This window comes from Parus major, chromosome 4, assembly GCF_001522545.3.
Source record: "Parus major isolate Abel chromosome 4, Parus_major1.1, whole genome shotgun sequence".
Classification (NCBI taxonomy): Eukaryota; Metazoa; Chordata; class Aves; order Passeriformes; family Paridae; genus Parus; species Parus major.
Window position 1 is genome coordinate 64,390,097 of NC_031771.1, and position 8,610 is coordinate 64,398,706.

Sequence of the window (8,610 nt, forward strand, 5' to 3'; positions counted from 1 at the left end):
GCAAGATAAGCTGAAGGAGCTGCAATGCAGGTACTTCACAAAATCCCTCTTCTAGACAAGGTTCTCACTGAATTATCTATCCCAAAATTCAGCACAGTCTCACCTCCAAGTCCATGGAAATGATTTCTCATGGCAGCCAGATGTCTATAATGTATGACAACAGAAGTCAGCCTGAGGGTCTTTGGCTGGAGAAGCAAAAGTTCACATCTCAGGCTCTTGTGGGACACCAGAGAGAAATATGAGGGCCAAGTCTTCATATCTTGACAAGGTATGAAAGACATCAAGTCTTGTGGGACACCAGAGAGAAATACGAGGACCAGAAAAATCTAGCTTTTACTGTGATTAAGACAATAAATTTCTAGTCTCACATTTTTAAAATACTAGACATACAAACACCACCAAAAGTTGTTTTTTCACCCAACATTAAGAAAATGTTTTGACCAGAAATTCTTAGCCAACCTGCCTAGCATCAAGAGAAAAAAAAATGCAATATAACCCACAAACAAAAATTCAACCTCAATTTATCATTATGCAGTCTGGGACATGATTTTTATTCAAGAAGAGTATATGTAAGACACCTCAAAATCAGCAGAATCTTCATTCATCTATTACATCTGAAAATCACTGCCTGGAAATCTGTCAGAAAACAGTAACAAGCCAAAACAACACCTTATGTCCTCATTCCTGTTTCTCAGCGTGTTTGCAGTTTTTGCAAGCCTCTGAAAACATGAGAATAGAACATCTGTAACCCCATCCATGTCTGCAGTGCTGAAGTGAAATGAAATTTCTTTTAAAATCTTTTGAAAGGGCTGAGTTTCTAAAGAAACAATTCCAGTGCACTTTTGAGCGCCTGTGAACATTTTTAGGAAAAGGCAGAAAGTTCCACAGTTTTAAATACAAGTAGAATGAAGACAATAATTTCTCATAGATGCACTTCACACCTCCAAGTTTTATTTAATGCTTTTGTTGTTGTTTCAGAAAAAAGAAAAGCTCAATTGTTATTTTTTCCCACTGTCCAAGCCTCTGTCATATGTTACATCGTTCTTTTTGCCTCCATCATCCGAATTTCATCTTTGCCAAATCTCCTGTCCTTTCCTCAGCTGAAAAGTTCCAATCTTGGGTGAGTTTCAAGTCAGACCAGAAGCATCACAGAACTCCATCTTTCAAATATCACAAACCTTTTCTCTAAAAAATGCACTCAAGATGTAGCATTGGGTTAACCTCAATAAAGTCATACTTACAGAACTTAAAATTCTGCACCCTCTCAGCTTTACAACCTGAAGTTAATCTTTGATGGCCACAGTCTGTCGTGCTTACAAATTTCTTTTCAGAGGAGTTCTGTGAGGAGTGTGATGTTCCTCACACAAAGTTCCAAGAAGGGAGAAATTCAGACCACAGTGTGGTAAACTTTGTTTTATCTCTGCTTGTGCTGGTTGAGAAAATTTTCCTTTATGGGAGTCAAGTTGGAATAAACAACAACTGTGCCCATGGAGACCCGTGCTGTAGTTTCACCTGTTTTCACATGTTTTCATGTTAAGGAAGCACGAGTCAACAATATCTATGAAAAATGAATGTACTGGGAAAAAAAAAACCCTAAAAACAAATATTGTGAATTAGTAATTTCAAAGAAAAAAACAAAAAAATCCCACCACAAGACAGATACAAAAAAAATAAAATAAATTCATTACTCATATTTTTAGTTCTGCTAATGTTGGAAATCATTGGTAATAATTATAATATGAAAATTAATTTGAAATTTGAGGTTGCATCTGGAAATTCAGGTACAGTATTCAAAAAAAGAGAGAGGATTATAATAAATCAGTGGATGTCCCAAAGTCAATGACAAAATTTTCCTGAATTTAATCAGCTTAATATTTAAAATTCAAAAAATCCAAGAGGCCATGAACTCCCATCTGGAACTCATTCCCCTCCACAGAGCACTGGGAAGCAGTGGAAAGATGAAATATCCTATTTTCTAGTGATCTGGACATTCCAAGTGCTGGTAGACCACAAAATACCATCATGAGAGGATGGTGCAAATTTTGAGTGAATACAGTCTTACATTCATTATTCTGGAAAAGATACTGAGGGAGCTAATTTTGCACCACAGGCTCAGTAAAGGAAGCATCAAATAAATCCCCCTGAATTTTTCCACTCTCTATGTTTGGACTAGGCAATAATGAGACCCCCTATGTGTAACAAGAGCACTGAAAATACACAAGTCCAAGCCCTAGGCATTGATGTAGCCAGAGTTAATTCAGACTGTGCTGAAAACAAACCTTTAGCCACAAAGACCCCATGTGGATTTGAAAGTTCATATTCTATATTGTTTGTCAATATTATTATCTGCAGGAAAAATAAAGTCTATGAAAAATAAAAATCGGTGCATAAACAAAAGTGCATTTTGTGGGGGTCATAGTTAATTATAGGGGTTTTTGTTATAACTACTACCCCATGAATATACATAAGCCTAAATATCCCATTACTGTTTAATTATACAGCCATTAGAAGAAGAAAATTGCCAGTGAAAGCAGTTATGAAAAATGTATATCATTTACAAAACCATAGATAATATACCACAGATATTTTCAATATCATAGGAAAAAGATGACTCTGAGCATATCAACATTGCATTTAATCTCTTTTACACATTATCAAATCTTTCATTATGTAGAATTATGAGGGAGCTGGAAAGGAAAACTCATCTGGGTGCCATTTTAAATCATACATCAGGCTTATTATAAGATATGAGGTGGGTTCATTCCTTCACCTGAGCTGTTGGTTTACCATCTGGACTTTTTAGTCATAAACTTCAAAAAAAATCTCATTAAGGTGTGACATTAACCTTCAGCACAAGGTTTTCACATCCCAGTCTAACTTTGCAATATTGGCAAGCTGCCTCATTGTCTTCAGCTTTTTGCTGTCATTTCTTGTAATGACTGTTTGCACTTTGAAACCACAACAATTCACTGTATGTGAATTAATAATTCAGGAAAACACTGTTTATATCTGTGCACAAACTGGCAGTTCTCCTGGCATGTGCGTTTCTGACATTGAACAGCAGACCCTAGAAAGTAAAGAAAGTATATAAACTACTGTCTTTTTTATATTTTTTTGTATAAACTATTGTATATTTTTTTTTCCTCACACATGAGAAAATTCTGTTTCTCTCTAAGTAAACTGAAAACTGCTTCTGTTTCCCTCAGGAATTTTATGGGCTACAGTATTTCCCAGATATCCATTATTAGCAAATGGCAGAGTTGTTTTTTTTTCATAGAAAGTGGACATAGAACAGTCTAAATATTTAATAAAAACAAATAATCTAAAAGAGTTAAAAATTTTGGGGCATCTTATCACATAAAAGCCCTCAGCCTGCCCAAACTGACTCTTGTCTGCTGATGTCTGTTGGTAAGAAAAGAAATTCCATGTTTAAGTTCTGGTTTACTTCAGAAACAACAAAAAAGCGAGGTAAGAAATTATCATACTCATATGAAACTTTGAGGTGAAAGGGTAGGAAAAGACAACTGGGGAAATATTAAAAATAGTTCACCTGTGTTCTTTCATAAGTCTGAAGGAAAAGAAGATATTTAAAGGAGGAGAAAATTACAGTTGGCTAGACATAAAGGAAAATATTATACTGATTTTAATTACACTATAGGATAACAAAATGGAAACAGTTCACAATAATTTGGGGAGCAGACATGACACAATGTTATGTCTCATTCTCTATTTTGCATATGCTTACATACAAAATAAGGAATCAGCCAAGACAAAAGAATTATTTTCATTTTGTAATGAATAGGTGGTATATGAATTTACTTTCTTCCTGGGTGTTTTTGCTGATTAGCTGGCTGAAAATTTACAGCAATACTAATTTCCACTGGTCAGCTCTAGTGAGAAATAATCAATCTTGTGACAGGGAGCAGTAAAATGGGCACCAAAAACTAAGCTTTCTATAAATACTAAATTACCCATCAGCCTTTAAAATATTCTGATTAATCATTACTCTAAACCACAAGTGACTGCTTTAGAGAGCCCTTATTCCAGACATCAAAAATGACATGATCATGTTTGAAATCAGTCTTTTCTTCTTGTTTGGCTTTATTGGGCACTAAGGGACACTTTGTGAATACCAAAACAACTGCATTTGTTGTACAAAGTGTTTATTTGATCTATTCCCCATTTCACTTCCATACAGTGATTTATCTGCCTAAGACAAGGTAAAACATCATGTGATTTATAGCATACAAAGATCACAAACAGCATTTCCAGACTTAGTGCACAGTGCAGGGAAACTCATGCTCAGGCTTGGGGCATCTTCCACTACAGCAGGATTTAATTTCTCACCCATACAGAAGTCCTGCTTTGGCAAATGAGTTTTCTAAGCTGGCCAAATATCAGTTTTCACCTGTTTCTGCTGGACTGTCAGGTCTATTGGCACTGGCCTTCCCCAGACTCCAATCTGGTCTCAAATGCCAACCTGAATTTTTGAATGTTTCTTGAAGTCCTAATTTTCTTTCACTTTTTCTGTACATGCTCCATCAGCTTTAATTAATATCTTAAAAGGTGCATTTAGCTGCAAAGTGGTACAAGTGTTTTATTTACAAGCACAGTATTCAAACTCTTCAGAAAGGTTATATAAGTCTTTCCTTCCTTCTACATCTTTTTTATCCTACTCAACAAGTTTGTCCCTGTTTTGTCTGAGCTCAGCTGATGAAGAGTGTGACAATTCCACTAGGAGTGGCTGTGGATTTTTGCCATGTGGATAGAACCATGGTAACAGGTAGAGACACAGGATGAGCTGTGCACTCATTTGTTCTCTCTACTTTTAATAAAATGAGCCTTTCACTGAAATTTCTTCTGCAGGTACAAAGGTTGTGTTATTCCTGCAGCATATCCAGACTGGCATCTGAGGTCTGCTGCTGGCTCTGAGGGCAACATCTTCTTCATACCAGCCAGGACCTTGATCTCTTAGGTTACAATTTTACAGTTTTACAGCATAACTCTCACCTTTTTGGCCAAAGGAACTTTGCTGAACTATTGATGAGTGCAAATCCCATCAAGAGCTCTTTAATCAATGTACTGCATCATTAATGTCCTAATCAAAGATTTTTGCCAGTGGACTTTGTACACTCTAATCAATTTTCTGATGAGTATGTTACTTTCATTATTATTTACAAAGCTAAAAGTAAGGATAGAACAAGCCAAGCTGATACTGCTCTGACTTTAAATCTGCTGTTGATACCTAATTACCCAAGCTCATTAGTATGTTGTTACACCAAAAGTTTTGTTATGGCCAAATGAGGGCATACCATATATATGGAGCTATGAATTTATTTTTAGCACAATTAAAGTTTTAACAGTCTAGTTAATTTGGGCTATGTAATTACATATATGATTATGGTAAAGCTTAACTAATAACACAGGTAAAATTGTTGTATAAGTTCCTTCTCGATCTGGACAAACCTTTACTCTGGTGTCCTCAGTTTTCTAATTTTACTTTCACTTGCTATCATTGCAAACTAAAGCTAGACTAGAACACAATTCCTCATTCAAGGGATTCCTTGAGAAACAACCACCAAACAGAGCAAGCCAAGGTGATCTCAGACAAGTTCTGAGACCCTGCAGAGTCAGGTTAAAGACTTAAGTGCTTGACATATTTTACCAACAACAGTAAAGGATGTGCCTGTGTTTATTGGTCTGTGATCCTCATCAAATTTTTATTTGTGTCAGGCATTTTAGGTATGCCCACCAGCTGAAACCTGGATTAATTTACACTGCCTGGGTTCAGACATGTTCCTGCTGCCACTACAAGGTGAGGACACTTAACCAGACATTTCTAATCTCCTCGTACAGCCAACAAAATAATTATGTTTACAACTTCCATTGGTTTCAGGTAGCCAGAGACAACAGAACACACCAAGGTGCAGGCCTGGAATGGAGAAAATGTGACACCACTGCAAACATTGCTCACAGGCACTCAGAGATGCTCAGTCTATGTCACAGTGACATTGGCTAAATATAAACATCTTAAATAGGCCAGATGATTTCTCTAAAAATGCCTGTGTCTCTCACATGACAATATGCAGAATTGAATGGCTCAGCTGTAGACATCCACATTGTGGAGATGGGGCCTAGAACGTGATCAGTCCCTCCCTAAACCTCTAATTCCAGCCTTCTTTTTGCTGGAGATTAAATTCTACTTTTGATTACAATTTAATATCTCCCAACAACACGCTGCTACAAAAAGAAACAGACAGCTGACTATAGTAACTCCTTGTATTTCTCTGATTACTGCCAAAAACCTTTCTGTCTGTCTGTTAGGGAAAAAATAATAATAAGACCAAAACCCCCAAACCCTAAGCTTACCCAAAAGCAGCCATGATGTAGCTAAATATCAAAGCAGGAGTCTATTTTATGCCATGCACAACAAGTGAATCTGCTGTTATTGCTGGTTGTTTGCAATATTCATCCCTGGATGCAGTTTTAATTTTCCTGGCAGACAGCTGATTGTGCATGCCTGCACACCCATGCACAGAGACAGAGCACCCATAAAATACTTTCCACGCATGGCATCATTTATCTTAATAGTTGTTAGTGCTGCAGTTTCCACTTTAACAGTAATCATGACACATTTGTTACTTGATTTATTTGAATAGCACTGTCAAACACTGCATAAACAATACTGCTCTGGGACCTGGCCAGAAATTTCAAATTACATTTTAATATTTATGTGCCTTTAGACTCCATGAGGAAAAATACTGATGCTGGCTTGTGATTTGAACTGCTGTAACAGCAAAGCCAGAATAAGTCTGCTTTTTTCTATAACTCGTGTAATCTATCATGATATTTCTTTAGCTGATACAAGTAAAAAGAACATTAGTTTATATTTGCAATAACTGGCAGTAACTAAAATAATATTTAGGTAGAATTAAAGGATGCTTGCAGCCTCCTGGATTGGCTTTCTAAATAGCTGCCAATCATCTCTATGACTTCACAGCACTGAATATCTCTGCTATCACTTTAGAGCAGCATGAGCAGAGCTTGCTTTCTGAAATGTAAAACCTCCCTTTGGGTCCTTACTTTCTATTTTCCACTTAGCACAATCCATTACCAGCAAAATGTTCATTATAGCTGTGGCTGATCATATATTATCATTAGGACCACGATGTTTATTAGTGGTATCTTTTTGATTAGCTGTCTCCAAGGGCAGCACTTTTTCCTGCAGTTAAAATGTCCCACCATCAGAACTACAATCACTGGAGAATAAATGCTGTGGCAGGGTTCTGACTGTCAGTTTCCTGCAGCTAATGATAAATGATAAGGATATTGACAGTGTTTTGTTCCTTTTTCCAGTGCTCCATGAGCATTCAGAAATCAGGGGCTTAAATCACATCTTCATGTGAGTGAGGCTGGGCTTTTCCTGGCTGTATTTAAAACCTTCTCTTTATCAGTGGCCATCTGGATGTGTGTTATGTTCTATTGTGTGTCAGATTATATTGCTGTGTCCAGGATATCACTTAGTGTGGGTTGCTTTCTGTCACAAACCAGCAATAATAATTACTCCTCATCCTTTGGATTAATGATGATACTTACATGGAGAGAGTGTAGGGCTTGGTCCCACTGTCTCTCAGGCAAAATTTCCACTTGTGAGATGGCAGAGTTCATACAGAAATGGGCTCTCCTCTCTGAATTGTGTCCTGCTCTCTCCTTGGGGGCAGTGGGATGCACCCTAAAGGACCAAAGAGCCCCTGGACTCCCCAGTACCTTGCCCCCAGCCCTCCCGACAATTATTTCCTTTTCCTTTGCCAAAACCTGTATTTTCCATAATATTTCACAGAATAGGAAACAGAGAACACATTAGGAAACTTCCCTTTCTTTTTCAAGCAGCTTTCATGAAAGTCTGTAGTGCCAAGGAGTCCAAGGAAAATCTAAGGAAAGCACGATCAGATGAACATCATTAAGCTTGAGGAGTAGACAGACAGGAACATCATGAGGTTCATCTTAAAAAGAGAAAATCCAGGGGCTGACACCATCCAGTGCAGACTCACAGGCAGAAAGCTGACTGTGTATTAGGCCTTCCTGAGCAGCAGGTTGAATTAATGGCCACTTGAGATCCCTCACAATAATTCAGATTTTAGAATTGCAGATATCATCAAGAGCATATGTACTTGAACAGCAGAGGAAATGAGCTGATCTGCTCAAAACCAGCCATGGCAGCACACAGTGAATGAATGGCCTAGGAATTAGGATCTGGGAGAAAAACAGAAGGCAAAATTTTTATTCAAAGTATTGACACATTTGGATAAACAGGGTCTGTACCCCAAATTGGAGCCAGGTGTTTTACTAACACATTAGTCAGAAAGGGAAAACAAAAGAGGTTGTACCTCCACCTCCCAATAAATCAGCACCAGCATTTTCACCACCAAACCACAAAAGCCTTTTGGACATTTTCTGGGGTGGCAATTCCTCTGTTTCTCTGAGCAGCCTGTTCCACTGCCTCACCATGCACCACAACCACTTCCAAAAAGGGTTAAAGGAAAAACCCTGGGAATTATTCACCTGTCAGCCTCACCTCTGTGCCTGGAATGGAATGGAATGGAATGGAGT